This window comes from Falco cherrug, chromosome 3 (genome assembly GCF_023634085.1).
Source record: "Falco cherrug isolate bFalChe1 chromosome 3, bFalChe1.pri, whole genome shotgun sequence".
Taxonomy (NCBI): Eukaryota; Metazoa; Chordata; class Aves; order Falconiformes; family Falconidae; genus Falco; species Falco cherrug.
The window spans coordinates 92,538,455-92,565,131 of record NC_073699.1 but is presented as its reverse complement, the minus strand read 5'-3'; the positions used below and the strand labels follow the sequence as shown (position 1 = coordinate 92,565,131).

General features: G+C 41.2%; 1 long non-coding RNA gene across 1 annotated transcript; it reads right to left on the bottom strand.

Moving 5' to 3' along the window:
- Positions 1-303: 303 nt before the first annotated feature.
- On the bottom strand, positions 304-26,677 carry LOC129735667 (uncharacterized). Its single transcript, XR_008731465.1, has 4 exons — positions 26,566-26,677; positions 24,788-24,862; positions 3,228-3,350; positions 304-1,095 (listed from the first exon to the last, which is right to left on the bottom strand). It is a non-coding gene; the product is annotated as an uncharacterized LOC129735667 (long non-coding RNA).

The following is a 26,677-nucleotide window of genomic DNA, read 5'->3' as shown; positions in this document are numbered from 1 at the left end:
ATCACAGCTGGTTATAAAGTGATTACTCAGCACTGCTTGTCCAGTTCATTCATCTTGCAGCCTCTGTACTACTGTGCTGTTATGCATACTTGGCATCCTTTACCTGTTTATGTCCGTGATCGGGTAAAGCTAAATGTATTTTTGCTTTCACACAAAGGAGGTAAAATGTTGGAGGGAGGGGTTGGGGGGATCACATCAAACATTTAACTTTCTCATTTCTGACATCCACACAGAGCCACAAACTGTAGGTGTTCTGTGCAAAAGCAGAGTTCTTAAGTTACCTGAAGTGAGCTGCTACTGGTATGTACCATGCAGATTTTTTCTTTGTTGGTGCTACCGCTTTATAGTGTTCAAAAATAACCCAAACAGGTTAGGTGGTAACTGAGATATTATCTGAGTAAATTTTACCTCAGGGGATTCCTTCAGAGTCAAAAATGTTTTAGTCTGTCTGCACAAATATGGCCCCAAGGAAGATTTTACAAGCAAACAAGTAGAACAGCACAAAAAAGCAGGCAAACATAGAAAGGGTTGGGGGGGAAGGAACAGAAAAAATTGCGACACATTTTAGTAGCTACGTTTTTTAATACCTTAGTACTGATATTTGTCTGTCTTTGCAAAAAACGAAAATACATCTGGGCTTTTGTAAAAAATGACAGCTTGCTTGTTTTGGTTTTGTAAGAGGCACAGGCAGGTCCAAACAAAAATCCCAGAACCAAACACCATTTGTGGTAGGAAGAATCAAACTCCCAGAATACAAGCACTCCTTTAATTTGAGTACTTTACAATCCAAATCCTCTTGTGTCTCTGGATTACACTGCTGGGCATTGTCTGACCATAAAGCCAATTTAATTTTCCAGGGCACAGATAATCTTTCAGTGCTTTTGAGTTGACCTAGAGAATTTTACACCGCTTACTTCTTCCACTGCCAGTTTAATAAGGAAAATAACTGAAGCCAGAGGTGTCTATGTCCCTTGGTAACCTTGATCTGCATATATAGCCTCTTATATTCACAGCAGCCTGGTTTAGAGAGAAGAGACACAGCCAGCTGTCTTCTGACCTGCACCTTTCCATATCTGCAGATCCCACCTTCTTCCCCTGCAACAAGCAAGAACAAAACTTTAGGACACTCATACACACGCAAACTACATGAGTACTCATATACTTATTATGCTGAATTACCCAGCCATGTCTCTCTATAGTAATAGAACAGAGCAAGAAACCTACCTATGAACCCAGACCCAATATTACACCAGCAGATTTGGATCACGTTATATATAGACTACCTAATAAGTGCATTGTAGCTACTATTTTCCCAACAGCACAAAATAAAAATTAATAAATATAGAACACATTTTGGCATGACTCCCTTCATATCTTCTCTTCACGTGCATGCTGATATTAAGTATTTTTTCCTTCACCTGTATATTTGCACAAATGCTCATATACAGGCAAGTGGGCAAATAAGTATCTGTTGTGTCTGTTTATATACAATTTATAATTGCTGTTATATCACACATATATATTAAATACCTTCAATAGGTACTACAAATATGTAACATATGTTTATATATTTCTCCACAAAAGAATATATGGTGTAGTAGTATGTTTAAACATATCTAGATGTGCCATGCTAAAAATATTTTGCCTACTGTCCTACTGTCTCTTTCAGAATGTAACAAATCAAAGGGGGAAATGGAAGAAAAAGAGTGTTTTAGCATAAATCCTCCAACACTTTACTAGCCAACCAGGGCAGACGAACAAAGCCACAGGATTTGGATGATCAGCTGTACAGCTCTGGCTGCACTAATGTCACTACAAACTGATGTTAGGCACAGTTTTATAGCCAAATCGTTTCCACTCTCCCCATTGGGTTTAGTATCATGCATAGGGTACACCAGCTCTTGCAAGGAACTTCTGGACCAAATATGCCACTGACACTAGACAGACAGCCAGAGAAACTCAGCATGCAGTACTATCAGAATTACTTGTGAGTAGCCATTCACAGATAAAAAATTTTGAAAAATATTTGTTCCTGATAAGCACTGACCAACATGATAAGCAAACCTGTTAAAAATCTTGGTCTTCACTGCATTTCTCCAGATCAGTGACTTCAGCAGGCCCACACCAAAGCTGAACTGTATTGAGATATTTGTGAATCAAGCCCAAAATGAGTTCAGAGGGAGATAAGCAGAGGCAATGAAGTCAGGACTCTAGCCAGGGACTCATCCCAGAGAGTCCTAGCTGGGTGGCATGAAGAAGGGAGCTGCATGGGTGATCCGCAGCCCAGAGCTCCCTCCCTGACCCCTGTTTTGGTCACAGCAGTCACAGCCTGTGAGCAGCACTCTAACCCCTGCACAACTGGGATACTGGCGCTATTCTAGGACATTACTCCAAGCTCTCAGGGAAGTGCTGTAAATGTCCCCATTGTATAGATGAGGAAATAAAGTGTGCAAGGACAAGATGTTTTACCATGAGGCCAGGAGATGTAAAGATTAAAAGAAAAAGGGTCATGTCACTACCTTAGATTGAGATTTTCCAGTACTGAAAAGATCAGTGGACTACTCTGCTACTAGTTAGAGAGGAACAGACCTTCTGGGGATACCCAGAAATTATATCAGCCATTTCAGTACCCCAGAGTGGTGCCATTTCCTAGAGGTATTTCTCTATGTCTATTCCCAAAGGCCTCCAAATATGCCCCACAGACAAACCTGTTTCGGTACATCACGACAGTTTATTCTTTGTGGTAAGTACATTTGCAAATTTTGCATTTGCTTCAATTTCTAACTTTCTTTCAAAAGGTTTATCTCTTCCCAGGGGCTGGTTTTGTATCCCTTAGAACAGAACAAATAACAGACAGATGAGCAGAGGTGAGCAGGACCAAAAAGAAGAAAACAACCCAGCTCTTTGTGAATTACACAAACTAATTTCTTCATTGTCTAAAGATATTCTTGCCCTTTTACTCTTAAACTTCACCCATCAGTCATTCTTCTCCCTGAAAATAATTAGTCTGAGAATTTCTGTATATCAAGGACAGCGTGCTTTTGTTATTTTTAATTTTTCATGGTACCTAAAGGGATGGTAAATTCTTAGTTGTTTAACTGGGTTTCATAATAATAAGATCAGAACAACAGATGCAGAGAGCAATGAGTATGGGCTCATTCGTTATCCTGTCCTTTTTAGTACAAGCATCTTTTTCAGATGAAAGCATCCTGAGACAAATCCATTACCTGGATATGAGATGCAGGCTGATTCCCCAGCAGTATTGAAGCTACTTCAGATTTTCATCCAGGGAAACAACAGAAACTGGGCTCTAGTTTCAAGCTGGTGTCTACCCCCATCCATGATGCTAACTGCAAGAGAAACATTACTAAATTACATCAATACTTCCCAGTGTGTAGAGGATTCCTCGGTGTGAATTAGAGCTACGCACTCATCAGAGGAGAAGCCTCGTTTGGAGATTAGAGTAATGCATTGAAAACTGCTGCAAAGCAAAATACTACTGCCATTCAGAGTGGGAAACTACTATGGCATCTCTACCCCATTAACAGAGAAAACTTGCAGACATTGGCACCATGACGGAACTTCTCCTTAGAGCTCAGAAAGGACATCTTCACCCCTACCTCATTCCTCTGTACTTCTTCTGTAACAATGAAGTAATACTTTGAAGTTATACTAAACCTGGAAAGGCTTTGGGTCCCCCAAGCAGCCCTTGGAAGACCCTCAGAGCTACAATGGGGTCAGCTCCTTTCTTCTCACATAGAATATCTGCCTGGCAAAAACCTCTTACTTCTGCTTCTCAATCCAATTAAAGCTTTCAGGGACACTGGCAGCAGGTCCAGTGACAAAGGTCCCTGTAGCACATAATCTGCACTGGCTCCAGACAATAAGGTATGGAGGCAGAGATGCTCTGAAAGCCTCACAACTGAGACTCAACAACCACCTCCATGGAGCCAAAGCTTGCTGAACTGATTTGAAAAAGCGTAGGGCTGTTGTTGAGGACAGCTGTCAGGCAGCAGAGTCTGCAGGCAAATAAGGCCTTTTGTATTTGCAAAGCCTCACGTGTGAACTCTTTCATTCATCTGGGATAAAGTTAAATAGGTGCTGGCTTATGTTTGAAATACGTCCAAGGTGGTTTACCTGAATGGTATTCATGTCAACAGAGTTTTATCACCTTTAAATTGTTTTTATTTGCCTACTCATAAACCATTCCAGGGAGTGTTTATGGTTTATTTAAAGCCTGGTGGTATTGGGACAAGTTGTATAGCATTACTGTTTTTTGCATTTCCTTGATCAGCCTCACCTACTGCACAGAATGGGGAAGGTCTGCCTAGCTTTGGCCAACGGTAACAGAAATGCTTCTTCTCCAGTGTTTGACTAGCAGAGCTACAAGGCCAGTAAATACTTTCAGGCTGCTTTTGCAAAAGACACAGCCTCACACAGCTAACATAAACAATTTTACTAGCTCCATCTATAGATCTGGCATATTCTTGAGCCAAAAATATTTATTGCCAATGGTATTATGTAGAAAATATTGAGAAGGTTTGCTCTGCTGCCACTGAGCTAAGTTTTAGTGCTGTGTTCAACTATGTCTCTCGGAAGACAGCTGGTCTCATCACCTTGATTTGGCCATCTCTAGAGGTGAAATGTTCAGCACTGTCCTGAGAATTTTTGGTCATCAGACTACCTCAACCACAGAGGAATATGAAAAAAAAATCTTTCCCAGGTATTCCCCACTTCCCAATCCCAAGAAGTATTTTCTTTGTCTTCACTGTCCCCATCCTGTTTTTCAGTTTTCGTTTGGACTGTGAATTGCAGAAGACATCACATTCCATATGGTCTTCACCAGTAAAACACTCTTCACCCAGGTAAAAATAAGCCTTAGGCTCCTGTTTACTGCTTTTGCCTGTTTTTTTACACTCAAAGGCTGCCTTAATCCTTTTGGCCATGATACCAGCCTAGGAATGCCTCTGAAGTTAGTTGCCCACTGATCCTGCAGAATCACTGACCTCCAGGATACGTGTCACCCCTTCTTATGCACCAGACCCCTTCCACAGGCATGGCCTAGCACTCCTTGTTCCCAGGTGCGTCCATTTGCATTCAGGTGCAAACTGTTTCCCAAGAGATCTCACTGTTGCATGCACCTTGTCCTCCTGAAAACAAAGCCACAGCTTCCTCTATTGCACTACACACTCACAGCCTGCACAACAGCTGCCTTGTCTTTTTGGAAATGGCTGGTTTATTTCACATTTAGACTAAATATCTAAGCCAGCACAGGCCTCCATTACACTGGAGCAACAGCTCCAATGTCCCAACAAAATCAAGCTATAGCTTACTATCGTTCCGACTCGGTAAACATCGGAGCCAATGCTTGTGTGCAGGGGAATGTATTCGCTCAAAACAGAGCCTCCTGCATACATCATACGTATTTTACTAACTCATCACCACGGAACTTAGTCTCACATGGACATTCCCAAGTAACATTGCTCTTCTCTCACTGGCCTATTTGCATGGGTACCTTTTTGGTTTCAAAGTTTCATTAGAAACACAGAAGGAAGTTTTGGAACACTTCACATGTCACTGTGAATGCAAGCAGCAGCTACACTTGCTGATTTCAAAGCAGAAAAGCTACCGGCTGCTGACCACTGGACCAGCAGCAGCGTAGCCAGCACAGGTGCAAGGGGGAGGCTGTGGCTGCCATCCCACCTGCTCTTCCTGCACTCTGCTGCCAGGTCCTGAAACGGCACAGAGGGCCACGATCATGGAAACACGATGGCAAAGAGAATTTGAAATGAAATTACCCAGTTCTGAACCAAAATTCTGAAATTTTCTAGGATAGTTTAAATAAATCACCCTCTCATTTTGATTAATTATTTTCCCCACCTGGAAAATTCCTTGAAAGATATCCCATTTTTCAGGTTACCAGAAGGAACCCGTTTCAGTGAGTTTTCTAGTATCCTCTCACTGAAGTAGAGGCCAGGCACACTCCAGTTACACTTAGTGCTTCTCTGTGCCAATTGCTCTACACAACAGATCTCAGTCGATCCCTTCTACCTTTACAGAGCATCTATTCACATCCTTGGACACAAAAATGAAATGAAAAGGATTGGAACATGGTTCCGTGAAGACAACTTTTAAGGATCTCACAAGATTATTATTTTTTTTAATAACACTCTAAACTCCATTAAGAAAAAAAAAATCCAAATGTAAGTGGTTTTGTCAATGGTGGGAGTTGGCAGGGAAGACAAGGAGCTCAGCTTTAGCCAGGTTACACAATAACTTGCTACTATTTGTGGCTGGCTCCCAGAGGGCCAAAGAAATTAACTCGTGGTTAGTTAAATAATAGTTTTATTAAAACAACGATCAGATCAAATAACTGGCATGTATGTGCAGGAAGTCTTTCAAAATACTCAGGTCCTGCAAAAAAGTTAGATCAAGAAAATGTCTTTTAAATGTCTGAACCCTGAAGTAACTGAAACCCTTGGAAACTGGATGCCTTAAAAAGAAAAAGATTTTTTTAAACCTTAATCCCGACATTCTCTCCTAAGAATAACACAGTTCTCTACTTTCAGTGTTTTCGTGCAGATGTTTTTGTTCCCTTGTTACAGTAGAGAAATTATTTTTCTGTGACCACAGCTCTCTTTTAACCTTTTATTTTATTTTTTTGAAAGAGAAATAAATGGAAGAGATCTAAAGCTGTGTGGTTTCACATCCCCCCATTGAGTTGTCCAGCGAAAGGAGCAAGTAACTAGAGAAGAGGATCACTGACTGAAGGACAAGCCTCCAGATACCCCACAAGCTGCAGACAACCACAGCTGCAGAAGCACAGGTGGGAGCCACCACAGGTACAGCTCCCTAAGGGTACCTACTCCCCTTTTTGTGCTACTGTGCATTCACGAGCCACCTTCACACGTTCACGTGTTTGCAGGCGAGAAGAGCAAATTCAGTCCCAAGTTCTGGTACTGCATCTGGACAACAAGACTGGACCGGGAGCACCATGGCTCCCTCGGTCCCCCACCTGTGGCGAGGAGCGCTGCCGGGGGCTTGGCGACTGCAGAGTCAGGTCTATGGTGAAATCGCTGTCAGCAAAGTTACCAGCTTCGGTATGAGAGGATCGCGGTGTACAGAGCAGGCTGCACCTGAAAAGGGCCATATTACCTCACAGGGTTCAACGAGAGTGCACACAGGCAGGGTGCCTGCAGGCAGTCTTTGGCCCCTATTCTCTGGGCTTCTGATCCGTGAGACTAATTGCCCAGTGGATGCTTTGTGACTTTTGGGGTTTGGGAAGGTGGCTGGAGGTACTGAGAGTTGTTTATACAATCCACAGTGCAAATGGATGCTGTCAGCAAAACAACACATGTTCAAAGGGAGCACCAACATAAAGCGTGTCTGATTTCTTCAAAACAGAGAATGAGTTTTCTTAAGTGTAAACACATGCACACACTTGTGGCAGATATCCATCTAAAGGTGAATTGCTGCCCCTAACCTGTGCTTGCATCTATCAGTTTGCATTACACTCAGGTAGCGGTGAACACTGCCTTTTGGGTGGGTGTAGAGTACTTGGTGAGCTTTTTGGATGAAGGGCAGGTAAAAACTTGCTATGTCTTGTATCCAAGATTCGAGTATTTACCTGTTGGAGCCCTGCATATTAAGGCCCACGCATTTACCCTGCAACACAACGTGGAATTTTAATGAATTCACGGACTCTGAAGGCCCCCACCCACCTCTTCTCAAACAACTGAAATCCTTTGCATTCCTCTCAGCTATGCCTACTCTGCATGCAATGGCAGCAGATCAGACTGGGAACAAACAAGCCTGCTACTGAACATAGAGAAAGTGACAGACATTTCCAGGTGCCACCTCAACCAAAGCAGAAAGTGTCCCTCTTCTCTCGAAGCACAAGGGGATCAAAAATTAACTTCTGAGTACTCCCCTCCCATGACAGTCCTGTATGGCACTAAGGTATACATCATCACAAGCCAGGCCTGATCACTTTAATCTTCCTGCTGGGAGAAACCACACTTGCTCAAACACAGAATGTTTATGGTAGACATAATCAACTGGTTATCTAAACGAAAAATCCAAACCAGCAGTGAGGTAGACCCTTGCAGAGCCTTGACCGGATTCACCATGCTGCACATCATCCCCATCCAGGGGAAAAAGGGGTGCAAATGGAAGACAACTCCCAGTACGTGGCAGAATCTGTTACTCCAGATATAAAGCACCATCTTAGCCCAAGGGGAGGGACTGTGCTGCCCACCAGAGACAGAGAGAGGCAGAGACAGTTTCTATTCCAGCATCTCAAAATGCAATGAAACACTGAAAAGATAAACTTCAGATCAATCTCGCATGTTATCTTGACAACTACTACTGACAAGGAAGTAAAAAAAAACATGTTCTATGAAGAGAGGACAGCAAAGAAGAATGGGTAGCTGGGATGGAGAAAAAAGATAAAGGAAACAATATTAAAGCTGATCAATCCTTATCTGTCTCTAGCTGGAGCCCAAGGGATTCCTCTCCATAGGCAGTAGTGGTACATCTTCTCATGCCAAGACATCCTGAGTGAATTGGTTTGACAAATCCCATAGCAGGTAAGAGGATTTCAATTAGGATAATATTTGACATTTCAAAGAAGGCATCTTAAAAATACAACCTGCCAATGACAGTCAATACCAAATTTTGGATTAAGAAACATTGGACAGCTCTGTGCTCTTCTAAATCCCAGGCTCAGCATCAAAGGAGAAGAAACAGGGTGAGTAATGCATGCAAATGGCTGTATTCATATTTGAACACAAATCAGAAATGCCTGTCATTAAAGAAATCCCTCAGCTGGTATCTCACCCTCGGAATCAGACTGCAGAACTGAGCACAACAGCACTTACACATGTGCATACTGAAAATAGTCTGCCTGCTACACCCCACGACCTAGATGGCTGTTTCACTGACTCGTGCAGTGATGGAGACCTTCAGTTATAGTGTATCTACCATGTCAGTGTTTTCCTCCTCATCAGTTACTCCTGACTGGTGAACCCCTCACTTATAGCAGAAATTCTTTTAGTAAGAGCCTTGCATTCACCTTTACTATAACCGTTCTCACATCTACTTCTCTCTGTGTCTCTCATTTTATGCCTTGATATATTGTCCAGGTATTTGGTCCTTCTGACATTACCTCCCGACTCTGTCGCAGCCAGTTTCACTAGCACACTTCCACTTTCTGCATGATAGTCCCTAGTAAAATTAGCACAGAAGAGTGGTCCCAAGATCAGTCATTAAGAGATCTCAATAACAACTTCCCTCCAGTCTGAAATGGCTCTTTTCACTTAAATCTGCCCTTCAGCTCACCTATTAGTCACAATTTTTTGCCATTACCCAGCCTGTCTCAACTTCACCTACTACACCATACTCAAAGCTAAGCAAGAAGGACTGCGCTTCTGTGGCTAGAAATACCAGTGCTTTTATCAGAGGGAGAGATTAGGTTTACCTAGACCATGCTAGATCTAGCCTCCTATGTTTTCTTTGCTTTTTTCTGTTACCATATGCCCTACTCTTTCTTTCAGACTGGTAGAACAGTTGCTACAAAGAACATGCACTCTAACGGGCTGATCTTGCCCTTCATCAAAGACAGACCTACATTCTCCAGTTGAATAGCGTCCCCCTCCCTCTGTTGAGTCCTATCAAAAATATTGTTCTTGAGCCTACAATTATATGTATCAGCTCCTTCCAGATAGCAAGATGACAATGATCCAGCCTTCTTCCAATATTGAATTCCTTGAGCTTTTTCTCCCACTTTGGCCAAAGCCATTTTGATTTCCAGGTTTTCGTTGCCACTAAAAACCTGTGATGCCTGCATATTCAGAATCAGCATCCTAACTGAAACAGAAGCAAAGTATCTGGTAAATTATTGGGCCATGCCCAACTACTTTCTTTTTTCCCTTTTATTTATGTGGCTGAATAATTTTTTGTTATTTGTTTGAATTTCCTTTGCAGAATCAAACTCATCTTGACTCCTGCCAATTCTCATTTTAGCTATACATTTCCTGACCTCTTGCATGTGGCTTTCTTTGCTGATCTGTTCTTTTTTCTACTCCTTATCCAGTCATATCTGATAACTTTTTTTCTATGTTTTTCACTTTGCAAGATACACCTGTTTGAGACATTTTTTGCACCTTTGACTCCAAGAAGGGCCTGCACTGCTTTACGATCCAGTCCTCTTGAGCTCTTCAGGCTTTAGCTAGTTCCCTAAACGTATCAAATGCCATCCATCTGGAACTGAGAAGCTTAGCTACAGATCTGGAGTTGTTTATCTTTCATTTTAATTGAAACTGAAATCACTCAAACCAAGGTTATTTTCTATTTCATTCTACAACTTAACAGTGTCAGATCTCAAAAAGTATTGCCTGTTGCTTTTTCAGTGACTGGCAAGGAACTCTGTTGATTATTGCATTCAGAATTTAGCTATTTGTTCCCCCATCTAGTCTGGGAAGTCAAAGCCTCCCATAGCGACAGACCTCTAACAAGCAAGATCTCTTATCTACCAAATCCAGTTCTTGAGGTCATTTGCAGATATAACCACACTGCCTCAGCAATCATACTTCCACAGAATATCTTTGGCTCTGTTAGGTTGGTTATTTAACTCATATTATCTCTCCTTATTTATCTTTTTAAAGGCTCACAGTAACATCACGCTGTTTACCTTTACTTCTGCCTTTCACAAGTTATGTGCGCTCCAGTACCTGCACTCCTGCTATTCCTCTCCTCTCCTACCCTCTCCCTTCAGTAACCATTTCCAGAACTACAAATACATATGTAGCCCCCTGCCCCACCTCCTTTGTCTATATCTTCAATTATTCACTTAAACTCCTCCCACCATTTCCAAATGAAACTGAAGTTGCATGATTTACTCTTCAGGGACCTCCGTTCAGTAACACGTCATACCTGAACAGTTCACGTGAAGTATCTACTCAGTGATAACATGCAACCAACAACCTTCTTAGTTATATCTCCACAATTGCTTTACCATCTCTGTTGCACCTCAGTAGTCATCCTCACCTATCATTCCTTGTCAGAGTATCTAGTAAAAAAAAAAAAAAAAAAAAAGGAAGTATCCTTCTCTGCCTCTCTCCCCCAGGTATCCAACCTTTAATTCCATATCTGTAGGATCTCCTTCTGCTCCTGGCTGTGGGCTATTCAAACTCATTCCTCGTCTAGTACGAACTTAGCCCCTCATTTAAGCATGAGGTCTATAAGACTGACTCTGCCACTACAAACTATAATTTATTTTGGCCAGATTTTATTTCTGTTTAATATATTTATTTATTTCAATATGGCTAGTTAACTATTCATATTTTGATCTCCACCTCATGCTTTATTTTCTCCTTAGTTTTCACAGGTATTACTATAATGAAATATAAACTGCCCAGAGAGTGGAGTCTTTTGTGTTATGACCTAACAGATACAGTTCAAGTTGCTCAGGATATCTTCACAGAGGGATAATATTTCTTACATAATATCCTTAAGCTATAATCTTCCTTATTCCTACCTTAAATCAAACATAAAGTACTCAGGCTCTATCAAATTTCTCCCTTTAACACAAATAAAAATAACTGTGTTTGGCAAACAGGTTGTCTATTCTCATTCTCTCTGCTTGCTGGAATTTCACCTTGCGGGAGCTCATGCAAACCATTTTTTATTGGCTCTGGTTAACATAAGTTCAAATAAACTCAATAGTCAAAGCCAAACTTTCAAAAGGTGTCATATATTTTGCCTGCTTTGAACTCAAGGATTTTGCAGGCTTTCCCTGTAGATCTGCCAAGGTTAGCAAAGTTCAGAGAACCTAGCCCAAACTGCAAGGCTGCAATAAAACCTGAAATGGAGATTCATCTAGTTTGAATGTTTATGACAATTGCTTCATGCTGCTACCTGCTTGGTCCTTCTGATATCCCAAAGAAAAGCACCAGGAGTGGATTTTCCAATATTGTCACCTGGAGAAAACTGTGTTGGGACTTTTAAAGAGCTGTATGTTATACTATTGTTATTGTCATAGCCATCCCTGTTTCTGTTTTACAAGGAACTGGTTTGAAATGAGCTACAAACTCAGATTCTGAATTCCAGCTCTTTGAAATCCCATGTGACTCAGTTTCATACCTGCTCTAACGACATTGTTTCCAACATGGGTCTGACCGCTCCCTCTATTTCCAGAGCCATATTAAAACATGATATCCTGCTCATGTGGCTGGCCTCACGGCATACTGACATCATTCAAGAGATCAGTCACCTCATAAAATCACACAATGATCAAATCTTTTCCCCACAACAAGTCTCAATCAATTACACTGTTCCTGGACTGCCTACAGATTGGAGGTCAAGAAGTGATGCATGCGTATATATATATTTATATACATATATACACACACAAAAAATAATGGTTCCCTCAAAGCTCTACACTGAAAAGAAGCTGAAAGACAGAATTCATGTACATGTTATGTCCCACACCTGATTCTGAAAACAAAGATGATTACAAACCATAACCAGAAGCATCGCTAAGGATGTATACATATTATAGACATTTCTTCCCTGCTCTCTCTTTCCTGCACTCTATATTGGCCATCTTTGCCTGCAGTGGATGTACAATACTACACACTGACCCAGCCTATGGGTACATCTGGACTTGCCATATTATGTACTGCCATTAATAACGCAATATAAAAGGACTGACTGAAGAACAAAATTATCAGTTACTACAGAAATATTACTCCAGGGAATATAAAATAATGTAAGCTGCAAGGGCCATAATATGTGAGTGCCTAGATGCTTTTACAACATATGCACAGGCGTTTCACATGTGTCCTGTTACTGACATTTAGTCAGAATCACATAGATCATCACATCTTTACCCTGTGTCTGTTTCCACCAAGGACAGACACAGTGAGTTAATTCTATAAAGTAACAGCCCAGCACTTCAACCTGTCCATCATATCCTCAGTAAAACTAAGGCCAAAGAGCCTCAAAAATCCCCACGCTGCTTCTGGGATCTCCATTTCCAGGTAGCACCTCTGTCACACAGCAGGCTCACTTTGCCCTCTGCACCATTTAACAAGGACAAAGCAGTTTAAAGAGGACAGGAAACCACCAAGATACTGGTTAATCAAATCTCAGGCCACTGCCACTGCGGTACATTTGCTAATCTCTTAAAAACCGAGATGGGTGAGGAGCAAAACCAAACAAGCAATAAACTCTCCTGTTGGAACATAGCTTCAGATCATAAGCTGCTGACTGCTCTGAGTTTACAGGAGCTGAGGCCCTTAGCTAGGTTCTTAAATATGGACACATGTGAATGAAGAAAGTATGTAGAAATCCTCTGCTAAAGGTGCGTGCCTTTGCCAATCCATTGATCTCCAAATCCTTTCCGTAAAAAATACTTGCTCACTCTCTCTCTTCTCACAGATTAGTTCTGTCTGCTCCTGGGCGCCTACTCTCTCTTTCTATAATGTGATTAAATAAGCTCCCTGTCTCTCCAGGCTTGTGCAACTGCCTCTCGCTTAGTCACCTAAGCGCTCTACAACACCCCAAAGGAGTGGAGTCAGCTGAAACAGGAGCGTTCCCAGCTCTGACATGTAAAGTACTTGCACTCGGTACTAAATAAACTTGGAAAAATGTTCACAATGCAGCTGTGTGCACAAGATGCTGCAACCTCAGGGCAAGAATAATTACACACAAACAAGATACTTAGGATTTATGTTCCCCTCAAATAAAAATGTGCACTGCTCATGCCAATCTCAGCACTTCATGGTATGCCTGCAATCTGAGGCAGAGGAACAGATTCTCTCTTAAGGTTAACAGATTAGATACCATCGGTGCTTTATTTTCCAATAAACTTTACAGGCATTCTGAGCATTGTGGGTACACATTGATATGCTTTTCACCATAGGAGGCTGAGGATTCATGGGAGGTCTTTTAAATGCCCTGTTGCCTTAATGGTATTTATTCAGGCAATTTTCTATTGGCATACATTGGGGATTCCTTTTCAGAAGTTACAGGGTTAAAGCTGAAGCCCACAGGCATGCCAGACCAAATGAAAACTGAAAACATTTCAGGAAATAGGGACAAGTACCCCTAGACTGTATCAAGCAAAGGTTTATCTAACTTGCTCCTTAAATTCTTTCATGAGGGAGAATGCCAACTGCTTGTGCAAGTAGCCAGTTGCAATGCTTAAGCATCTCTCGGAAGATGACTATTTCTCCTAGCAGCCAGTGTCAATTAACTTCATTGTTAAAGTCAATCTCTTCTTTTCTCGGTGAACACAGCTAACGATTGATCACTGTCCTCTTCGTAATGACTTTTTAATCATGGTCATATGTATCTTCTCTTCCTAACAAAAACGTAAAGCCAGTTCCCTGATCCCTTGTGTTTTTGAAACCTCTAAACAATCTCCTTGTGCTTCGGATCGGTAAGTGTCTGAATGTACCACATCAATAAGCAAGGCCCAAAAAAAAAAAAAAAACCCAAACACCCCCCCCCCCAGAAACAAAGAAACGTGGAAAGAAGTCTTGACTGCAAGATTTCTCAGTAGCCATTCTCCTGGACCAGACCTCAGCACCTCAGCAACGAACACATGCAGTGATACTTAGTTATACCCCCATGCCCTAATTAATCTCACTCTAAAAATCAAGCGAGACTCTCTTAATGTTGCTTTTATACTTATGTAGCTCTGTGCAGTGGAACTTGAAATGGTATGACTTACAGAGTTGAAAGGAGACTTTACAAGCTTTGTTAAAGTTGCTGCAAACAAGGAAAACTCAACAAACAACTTTCAGGAGTACTTTAGTAAGCAGTTGCTTGCTGGCTGGAATGCAAGTTACACCACGTTAGACCCGCTTCATATTTTGCCCCAAGGAGCCAGCAAGCTGGGTGGGAGACTGACGGGCATTCCCACCAGCCTGTCAGGCTGGATGAGCTGCAAGAAGCAGCAGTCAGTCTGATATTTCTGCCTTCCCTTTCTTGACCACAACAGGGAGGAAAAAGTTAATTCAGCTTCCAGCTTTTATATTTAGGTCAAGTTCAGTTAAAATTGTAAGAGAAAAAGGTTCAAGAGTTCACCATTTTCTTAGCCAAGTAACAATGAAAACAGAATTTGCATTCCTCAAGAAGAAGACTTACACAAAGCGAAGAGCTAGGCTATGCAAGTGATATGTGAGCAGCAGGTGGCACTTCACAGGAATTTTCTGGAACCAAGGGAGAGAGGCATAGGAAATGCCTGCCACACTACCAACTGTAGATAGACATGAGATAGCTCTCACCATCTCTTCTTCAATGTTCTGTCCACAGGTGGCCTCTATTTCCATGGTCCAGTCCAGCTCCTTGCCATACCCTTTGCTGCATGAAAAAAAGAAATATATTAACCAGGCTTGGGAAAAAGATGCTAGTCCCAAAACCCATGGCATAGAGGAAAATGTTATTTTTCCTGCTGGCAATTTTGTTTGGGCTGGCAGAACATGTCATTTTTAACTGTGAAAAGGAGCACATGTACTGAGAGCTCTGTGAGCTCACCTTGGTATCCCTGCCAGTGCCAACCAGTAGCAATTCAGAGCTCAGCTTGTTATTGAAGATGAGTCTATTACAGCTTCAGGCACCTGCCAATTTAAACCTTAGTCAAAACTGGTCAGAAATTGAGTGACTTTAGAAACCAATACATTTCTGCTTGTTTCAGAGGCTCAAATGGCTACATGCAAAAGATACTATCTTCCAGTAGACCATTTTGCAATTGATTAGAAATTAAATCCTTTGTGCTTGAATCAGGGTGGGGAAAATATTTTGAGACTGCAGTTTGATCTAAATGTTGCTTTTACTTGTGGTTTGGCAAAAGACTCTGAAATGCTGTTAAATCAAAAAGGCAAAGAAAACCTGCAATTGCTGTGTCTCTGCTTATAAAAAAAACATTTTAAAATAACCACATGCATCACTCACTACACAGATGCCACATTCTTCCCTACCCTTATTTAATAGCTAGCTGTCAATCTACATTGAAGAGCAGTTACCTGACATTACCATAATAATGCTTCAAAGCTTAATATTAAAGATGGGTATCTTCCTAGGCAAGCCCATAGGGGGAAAGAAAAAAAGAAAAAAGCCTTTTCTCTCTAGAGTTGCAAAAATGCACTTCTCTAAGAGATGATAGAGTGTAACCAGGCAGGAATGATGATCACAGATACTCCTGACTTCTCTTTACTGTAATTAAGCAGAGAGATCAGCAAATCTGGGTCTGTATAAGACAGGTTTCTCATCTCTAATTCTATTAGCTGTGGCAGAGAGGAACCTAAATGTGAACTGAGACCTCTGGCCATTAACATAACATAAACACTTCTGCCATCTTCTAGGATAAGCATTATGCTTCTCAGGACAGCTCACCGACAGCCAACTTTGATGTTTAGCCATTCCCAAAATGCACTCTTTTCACATGCTTCTGCTGTGAGCAAACACTGCGATGGAAACTCGCCTGTGTCACAGGTTTGGGAGATGCTGCTATGTGCACAAGCCAAAAATACTGATCAAAATCTTCCAAGCTGAGTTAATTTGACATTGAGTATGGGGAACTGGAACTGACATCAAAAGCACCTTTTTCTGAGCAGGATTAGGAGGAGATGGTGGGAGCCAAAGACCTGCTGAACCTCTGGGACACACAACTACCTCCTATAAGTGTGAGGAATGATGAGAAATCAAAGCATGGAAATCTGTGAAAAAGGAACCAGGTGCTAAGGTGAAAGGCAAATATAACTAAGCAGTAGCTTACCAACATATATAGCACCTTCATTCCCTCTGCAAGAGAGTAGATAAGCCCAGGACCAGAGGGAAAGCAGCAGGCAACAGGTGTACCAAGCATGTCCTCTCTCCTCCCAGCATGTACTGAGACCCCATCTGATGAGTCCTAAGTAGAGACTTTCCTTAGGAGCTGCCATCAAGAAAGCTACTGACACCAACCTCCATGATCTGCAAACCCCACACGCAACCTCTTGCTGACTAAGCCTTCCAAATCTCAGCTTTTCACTGACCAGAAACTAAACGTTGCAGGAATGCAGCTATGCCAGTCTTCAGTGTTATGAGACAAGATTACACAGACCTCTGACACACAAGACTACATTAGGGAAGCCATTAGGAAACGGGACAAAACCCCAAGTGTTTATGAGAGAAAAAGGAAGGGTAAAGATAAATTTCCTTCCTGAACTCACTCCCTCCCTCCCTCCCTCCCAAGAGAGAAAACCTGCCACTTGCACGATTTACCCTGAGAAGAACACGCTCCTGAGAACCATCTTCAAGTAGTCCACCATGGAAGGATTTGTCACCCTAATGAATATCCTTTAACTTTTCTTTCTCTGAACACAGACATAATATCAGCTAAGGATGGACAGCAGTGACATCTCTCAGCACCTTCCCCCCATATCCCACAGCTGATAAAACTATCTACAGGAGAGGAATGGCACCTACTCAGCACTCCAGGACACAGCATCTACTCAAGGCAGGGAAGGTCCTTATTCAAGCACAGAACTGTTGTGGGCAAGGCAGAATATTTATAAATTTGTACGCAATGTTGTTTACTCCGATACAGTTGGATTGCTTCATACAAGCTTTTTGATTGAAACAAGATGAGATAATGGGAACCCTGACTGCTGGAAGCCAGCTCGGTTTCAACTTGAATGTATGCATTTATTTAAGCCTTCGCAAGGTTTCCCATCGACTCTGCACATAACAGGAGCTAAGTCAATGAAGAAAGAGAGCCTCAAGAGCTCAGAATGGTATTTGTGAGCTCGTGCCATGACAGCAGAAAAAGCAAACACCACAAACTGTTTTGGATGTCACGAGCTTCTTTCATAGCAGTTCACATCTGTGTTTCCCTCTTACTCTGAAAGACTTTTTTCTGGTGTAGAAGAACGGGAAAGAGGGGGGGAAACAGTTTAAGAATGCAAAGAAGATCTCTTACTTCTTCACATCACGTTTCCTATTAGCATATAGAAAAGTTTCTATATCGGAAAAATGAGAAAATATAAAGTTTTTAATAAATAATAGTAAAATAATAAATTAAAAATAAAAATAAATAAAAATCTTTAAAAAATAAAAATATAACTAAGCAGTAGCTTACCAACATATATAGCACCTTCATTCCCTCTGCAAGAGAGCAGATAAGCCCAGGACCAGAGGGCTTATCTGGTCCTGGGCTTATTTATTATATTAAAATATAACGTTTTTAATAAATAATAATAAAATAATAAATTAAAAATAAAAATAAATTAAAATTTAAAAAATTAATAAATAAAATAAAAAGCTTTTGCTGTGAATTGGCGCAAGACCCGTCACATAAGCAATGTGTTTTCACAGGCAAACATGAACACGTACACAAACACACAGACTCATACACATATGCACGTGCCCAGAGGCAGTGACTACCACTCTTTCTAGGGGAGTTTCACCTGTACTTTTGAGAACAGCACTTTTCAGTAAGAACATCCCACTTTTGAATCTGTTTTCAAGTAAATTAACGATGGGCCTAAGCAGCAAATCTGAATTCAGGTTCAATCCTCTCCTGCGTTTGACCACGAAAGGTACCACATCTGGATTTTCTATGGATCTGTCATAGATCAAAACACATCAATAGTAACTCATCAAAGTTGTGGACCAAAACAGCATTAACACAGCTGTGAAGAATTAAATTCTTCAGTCACGAAAAATCAACAAAGTATGTCTGTATTCTACGTATTGCAACAGTGCTTTTCATTAAATGTTTGCACAAAGTATAGCAACCATGACAAAATAATTTCTGGTTTATGCATGTATATAGCTACATTAGACAGTACAGGCCATTTAAATAGTGTTAGCAATCATCGTTAGTAACCCTATGTTAAGAAGTGTGGGCAGACACTTCATTACTGTGTACATAGGTTGCCAGGATATTGTGCTGTCTCCTTGCTGCAAAAATATAAAATACAGTAGCAAGATTGAGTGGGATGATGAAGTCATCTGGCATATCTCCACTGGATGATGCACCCAAGAGCAAATGACATAGCATATTCACACCACCCACTGGATACACCACTGGACTGGAATTCAGGTGCAGACAGACATTTCAGTGATTCCCATTGCCCAAGCACGGACAAGCCACAAATCAAACTGAATGTGTTACATTTTTGGAGGAAGGGACGCTATCGCTATCTTTCTTAACTTTAAATTCTAGCAGAGAAAAAGTACTGGTAAAGCTACCAAAAGACAGTGTTGCTCAACATCTCCCATTCCAAGTACTTGATTTTTGGTCAACTAAAAGTTGGTTAAACTTCAGCTATCAAGGATGAAATTTCCATGGCCGGGTCTGCTTCCACCTATTATTTTTTTCACTTTGAAATTAAAATGGTAAACAAGAATAATAAAAAAAATAATCAACTGCTTTCTTGGGAAATGGAGATTCCCACTTTGTGAAAAAGTCCTGCATAAGCTAGTGAACAATAGTCTGCTTTGGTTCTTAGCTCACAATCTACAGATATGGAAATGATAAATTCGCTAGTAACTGAAGCACTCACATTACACCAGGAAAATATGAAGGCAAATTCAAGAACTCTTGCTTTTAGGGTCATGTCACCTAAACTTTGTTTAACAGCTATTACTGCAAAAGCTTAAGAACAAAACACTGGTGTCACAGAAGCAATACTAAAAATCATTTAAGGACACAGAGCTGGGAACTCAAGCTTCAAAAAAAGAACCTGTCACAAGTGAGAAGAAAGAAAAGGTTAATAAGACTGTAACCTGCAAAGCCCACTCAGAAAGCTTTTTTATTAAGAGGCAAGTATTAACAAAAGCAAGCAGGAACTTCTCACAGAGTGCTGTTTCTTGGCCCTTTTCTAAAGAATTTATCAGATTGTGGAGGACATCACAAAACTCCACATCTCTTTAGCAAAAAGGTTCATTTAAATAGCTATATTTTGTGGTCAAAATAAAGCATCATGATGCATTGAGGATAAAAGAAGATATTCACTAACAAGCCAGAATAGAAAAGGAACAAGCAAGTAATGTATTTATTTCACCAGCTACTTTTTTTCCACTACACTTTTTCTTTTCTAAGAAAATGCTTGGTTTATGCTCTTTCTGCAATTACTTTTCAGATCAGTTCTTTCCTGGCTGTTCTCCCTTTCCCTCCTCCTGCAAATCTATCCCCTCTGCCACGAGGGGAGGCCAAGCCCTGCCACGTTTGAGTGGAATGTTGACACCCACAGTGGGTGGGTGCAGAATTAGCCAAAACAAGTCCCTGCATTCCTTAGGATGTCAGCCCCCTCCTACTGGCTCTTTCCTAATATCTTATTAATAAGTAAAATCTCTTTCCCAAATCAGCCTTCCCCATTCTTTCACAGTGGAAAAAGTAGAGACAAAAAACTTCCCTAAAAACAAACAAAAAACTTCCTTAAACAGGTGCCCAGGCATATTTATAGCAAAGCATTATGCTAGTTAGACAATTACAGTTTTTCAGTTGCCCAATTTAAATTCCTATAGGTACCTAATAAACCATCAAATGAAGAAGAATTACCAGTAAATAGCAATTACCTTGAAAGAACAGTACTTTAAATATTAAAGTGACACTTCATTAGTTATGCTGGCAAACAGGTCAGTTTGAATCAAATGGCTATTTTAAATTAGTGGTCCTATTGCAGACGTGGGGTGTAATTTTTATTACCAAATACCCAGCCAAGCTAGTGACCTTAAAAACATTACTCATTAAATGGTTGAGAGTTAATTAGAATATTGTGCCAGGGGAAAAAAAAAAGAATAGTCTTGAACATCTCTGAATTCTTTCCAGGAAGGTGTTTTTAATAATCACAGTAGTTTACTCCATTTAAAGGTCCATATCCTCAAGTCAAAGTGAAGGCTTTTATGAAACCAGCAAAATATAGGACTAGAAAAATATTTCCATCCCTTTTCTCCAACTGCAGTGAAATATTTTCTTAAAGAAACAAAATTAAGAGCCTCCAAACCACCTATGACTTTAGAACTGCATCTCTACTACTCAACATTGACTAGAAACTGACTCCCAATAGACACTTGTACTGATATTTCCTTTTGCTGTGCAAGCTGAAATGAGGGCAGCAGGGAAACCTACAGGTAAATGTGATTTGACATTTATCGCTTTTCTTTTTTAGCAATCTATGGTATTAGAACTCATCACAAAATCAGTTGTGTACATTTTCTTAGTTGCAATCTCTCTTTTCTATAACATACACCAGCGCAAAGAGTTTTCAGACTGATAATTCAAACAACTGCTACCTGTAACGCCACTGCAAGACTCATTACATAGAGAAATTCTGTATAGTCATTGCTCCTGAAAATTGTTTCTAACCTTCCTCAGTAGAAATAATAAATAAGTTGGCACAATGCGAAAGAAATAGAAGTCCCACCATGGATTGTTTCTTTTAGACTCCTGTACAGGTATTTTTGCTCCCCACTGTCCTTTTCATCCCTTCTATTCATCTACTTTCATCCTAGTTTCTAGCCAACCTTGTCATCAGGTATTCCTCTTTACACAGTCCCATCCAGCGTATTCTGTGATGGCAGTAACCTCAGTCACAAGCAGCTGTGGTTCATAAGTTCTGCCCAGCTTAAGTACAGCATTTAAGCTTTTCTTTTTATGCCATAGCTGGGGAGAATTGCCAACTACTTACTAGACACAAAAGAAAGAACACGATACTATGAGTCATAACAGAAGACCCATGAGAACTGCCATAACTACGCTAGAGTTCAACATAACAGTTAATTCCCTCTGAGGTAGAATGACTTCACACAGAACCCAAAGGAAGATTCAAAAGGAAGGTTGAATTTGGGTAGAAAAATGTAGATAATCTTTCTGTCCAAAGATGTACTCCATTAATTTCCAGGAGGTATACCCAGCCAAAGCACAGGGAAGATCCACAGCCTTGAGAAAAACCTTTGAATTCCAAAACTGTTACAGATCAATAAAGAATTTGGGTATCAAAGGTGGGACTTAGAAGGAATTTACTTACCTGAGAAGGGGAGCCCTGAGATCTGGCCTTTGCTCCTCTGAGCTTTACATCAAGCAATAAAACGCGTGAACAGCCCTAGAAACAGGGATCAAAATCCTGTATTCCTCCTCTTTGGCTGAGTTCCCTAACCATGAGGCTACAAACTTCACTACATGCTTTCTGTGGCACTCTCGAATTATTGCCTTACTAGTGGAATAGTTTTTGCAGGAGCAGTGGAGAACATTCCCACACCTCCCTTGGAGACAGGAGACAATGGTAAGAACACTTCAAGCAAAGTGGAAAACAGGACTTGGATCTGCCAGATCTTGGATGAACTCCAGCCACTAAGGTGTTGTATAAAATGTGAGAACAAATTGACTGAAAGAGGTGTGTAAGAGAGAGGAGTGAGTCTTGTTCAGCAGTTTGGGACCAAAGCTGAGGATACCCATCAGCAGGAGAACTTCAGGACCTATTTCTTCAGGATATCAGGTGGGTGCATGGAGCCATGTTTGAATGGAGTACTGTGTGTGGTGCCCTAGCCCAAAAAATGGCCAGATTTTAGATATATTCTTGTTTTCAGTATTTCTTTTAGCTGGTACCTGGCACTTCTTGAGCCTGCTGGCTGTTTTGTATCTCATTCTGAAGTGTCTAACTGTCCTTAATTACTGTACAGGCCTCTAAAGCGCCAGACACCAAAGGTCTGGATTGCACTCAAGGTGGTTCAAGGCAGACAATTGCGGAATATAGGTCCTCCCTCAAATCCAGACCTATGTGCCTGATCCTGCACTCCATTGAGAGCTTTACCACAGATTTGAATGGGCATGGAATCAAATTCATTCCAGTCTCAATGGAGCTCTGAGTATGCACCACAGAGGTCGGCATAACCACCAAGGGAGGACCTACGACTGACTGTGCATGATTATTTTCCCTTGTAGTCATGTCTACTGAAAGCTGTGCAGTAGCATTTGAGATCGGTGAAAACAGATGCTATAGCCAAATCGGCAAACCCTGGAATGCTTGTGAGCACCAAGGTCTCAGCTGCAGCCTTGTCCTGGCCCCATACAGGAATGATACTCACCACCTCACACCATCTTCACTGCTTCACAGAAAAAGAAATTTGGTTCACACGCTGGACAGTCAGAAGAACAAGGTACCAGAGCATGTCATGCTGTGCACTCAGCTTCATCTTACCCAGACAGGGCAAGAGGATGGAGCCAGCCAGTGCCCCATTCCAAAAGGCTCTCACCACGCTGCATGGACCCAGTGACTTGGATTCATTAGCACAGCCCTCAGAAAAACCAGGCTGCAGAGTCAACATGCAGTATTGCTCAGTTGTGCAACTGCCCAGATCACTTGGAGGGAAAAAAAAAAAGCCAATTATTTCAGATTAATTGTGGACTTAGCAGTCTGATTTTAAGCATTCGCACTGGAAAATGAACTGCAAAGTACAGCTGTAGGAAACAAGGCCCTTATAATCGAAGAAGTTAATTTGTTCATTTCAGCTGAGTAGTCATTGAAATGCCTATCTCATACAAATATTTGCCTGATATATTGATATACAAATATAATTTCAGTATATTAGATGAAACGCTAATTAGGTTAATAGCTATATTTGCTTTGAAAGGTCTCCCTTGCTGAAATCAATTAAAAGTGCATGATGAAATTTCATTAAGCTCTACAATATGTTTCTCCATCAAGTGCAAAATTACTATCTTCCAGCTATCTTATTATAACAGTGCATGATAGGACTCCCAAACAGATTCAGAAATCATTGTGCCAACACTGTTTTGTACTTCTTTATCAGTAAGCACAGATATGGGGTTTTTTTCCCCACCTCCTGAGGAAACATATTTGCCTTGCCTGTAAACAGCACTGAACTCATGAATGCAGAATTAAATTTACTGAGGAATATACCTGTGGTAATCTCAGCTTTGCACTGCCATGGAGGGTTCCCTTGTACAAAGCTGAGGGGCTCAGAAGCCAGAGAATATACATGCCTCCTTCCCCAGAACAATCACTAAATTTGTGGCTGGGCGGAGGAGGGTTGTGAAAGGAGGCAAATGGACGCACAAAGAGAGGAGACGTGGAAATGCCATTCCTAGAGCCAAGGACAGTGCCAACAGTTGCACACAGACAATGATCTGTGGCCATCCCTCTGCTCGGCACTCTTCCCGTCTCACTTCCGCGAGCCTCAGTCTAAACTACCCAACTGGTTTGTCGCAATCACATGGTTTGAGAAACTACATCAGCTCTTTGCTCTCGAGCTTCCTCCTGGGTCTTGTCCCTCTGTTTCTTCAGATTGCAAACACACAGATCAGTATCTGTGGTGAGCACAGAACAAAACCTTTCAATAAGCTAGACCAGCCCTGCTGAACAGCTACAAGTTTCATTCTAGGCTTATACACCTAGGGGAACGAGGTCCCAATCCCAGGTATTCTGTGCTTCCGTAATAATTTTTCCTGCTATTACTCTGGCTGTCTCCAATGCCTGACACCCAGATAGGGTTCTCCTACCCCAATAGGGTAGGAAAAGACAGACACAAAAGGAGTGCCAGCAGAAATGTGGCCCAGAGATGCTGAAAGAGGTACACCTGTGCTACAGATGTGTGCTCTTCCTGAGAAGAGGCAACAGAAAGCACCTGGTAAAAGCAGGATCCTTACGAACATAAAGGGTGTAAAGTGAGGTAAGACAGTTGAAGAGTTCTGGAATCAAGAGTCTAATCACACCACTGAAATGCAAGGAGCTGCTTCGCATGGGAAAAATTAAGCAGGTGCCTTAGTACTTACTCTGAAGAATTGATGCACGCTGTAAGTTTGCAGTTCTCAGCTCATACATGGAATAGAACCACTAAGTGAGAGACCCTAAAAAGAAGCCAAGTATTTTACTAGGGACACAAAAATATATTTAATGTATTTTTCTAATATAAACAAGAACTTGCCCTTTTATAAAGCCAGCAAAATATAAGTTAGGTTTTTCAGATAGTATATGTATTTTCCCAGTGGGAAAAACTTCACTACTTGTTTTATTCCATCAACGGCACTACCACCCACTTAAGTCTGTCCATGTGTTGGTGTGGAAGAGTGCCGCGTCTTCCTGCAACACTCATGTCAGAATTAAAATACCTTGCATTGTAGACACATTAGGAGTGCTTTATCATGCTCAGCTGTTGCACGCAGTAGGTCATTATGATTGGGTAACTGAGCCATTAAGCTCTACAATAAGCCCACGCGGAATCCTAAAAAGGGAGCCATATATAGGCTATGGAGCTGTTGAGTAAGAGATTTACTGTGCTCTACATAATTAATTTTGCCTTCTATCTTTCCTGCATTTTTAGCAAAGCCGCTAGCTGAACACACTGAATAATTATATCCCTGGTGCAATTTCATCAGGCATCTTCCACGTCAGTGAAGCCCTATTGTGTTCACACTGTTCATGCCCTTGCCCCACAGCACAACTGAAAATCCTTCAGCCTCGGTACATGGGAAAAATACAGAGGTTTTTTTTTCTCCACAGCTGAGGTTCCTGGTTACCCTGGACCAGGGTTAGGCATTGCAACAGAGTGCATCCTCTACCACCCATGTTCCCAGTTGCCCACTTTCTCACTCCCAGGTAGTATGGAAGAAGCAGCTTTTGGATAAGAACATGGGGGGGAGCAGCCAAGAAAGAAAAAAAAAAAAAAGGGGGAAGGAAATAAATAGTAAATGAGTGAAAAAATGAGTGAAAGAATGGGAGACTGGGGCCATTTTGAGCAAACAGACTGGAGTTGGAAGCCAGTAAAGAAGGCCTCACCAGAATCAGGTTAGCTGGGAGAAGGAATACACTACACCAAAGACAAGGGAAGAGGAGAGTTCACGGCCCCTGGTCAGAGGCCAGAAAGAGGAGCCAGGCAGTGGTGTAGAAAGGGAGGAGATGTGGGATATTGTTCTAGCCCTACTGGGAGACCAGAACACATGCGTGCCCCAGTGGCAAAAGCCAGGATATGGAATTACCCTGAATTAGCTGCATGGGGGTATCATTCTAGTGTCACATTATAGCATTTTTGTTTCTCTATTTTACCTCAAAATACAAACCAACTTTTTGCCATTATTATTTATGTTTTAAAAAAATTCAGTTGACAAAGTCAAGGTTAAAGACCTTAAAAAACTAGGAGCACAATTTTAATCTGTCCCGCTTGTACACTAGCCATACTAATATAACCTGTATTAAGATGACTACTTGCTATTCTTTTCTCCTACTTGTTTTCGTATGCATGTGTTTTCTTTCATGGCTGTGGTATGAATCTTTCCAGCACACGTCTTTAATTCATAAATATTAGGCAGGGCTGTTTCTTCCCTCACTGATGAATGCATTTGAAAAAAATACATGTAATTGAAGTTGTTAATATTCATTACCAGTGCCATCCAGGGCTCTAGACTGCAGCTCAGACTCATGTACACCTGCTACTTACAGTTTCTCAGAGACCATTTTTTAATGGGATCCTTCCTCTGTTTAAAGATTGACCAACTATCACAACAAGTAAATCCGTTTAAACTTCATCATACTGAATGACATATTTTGAACCTACCTGGAGACCTTGGAAGACTTCAAAGAAGTAGAGGAATGAAGAGGACAGCAGGGCTACTCATAGGCTTTTTGCAGCTTGCAATGGGTACTTAAAGCTGTGCTTTTACCTAAAA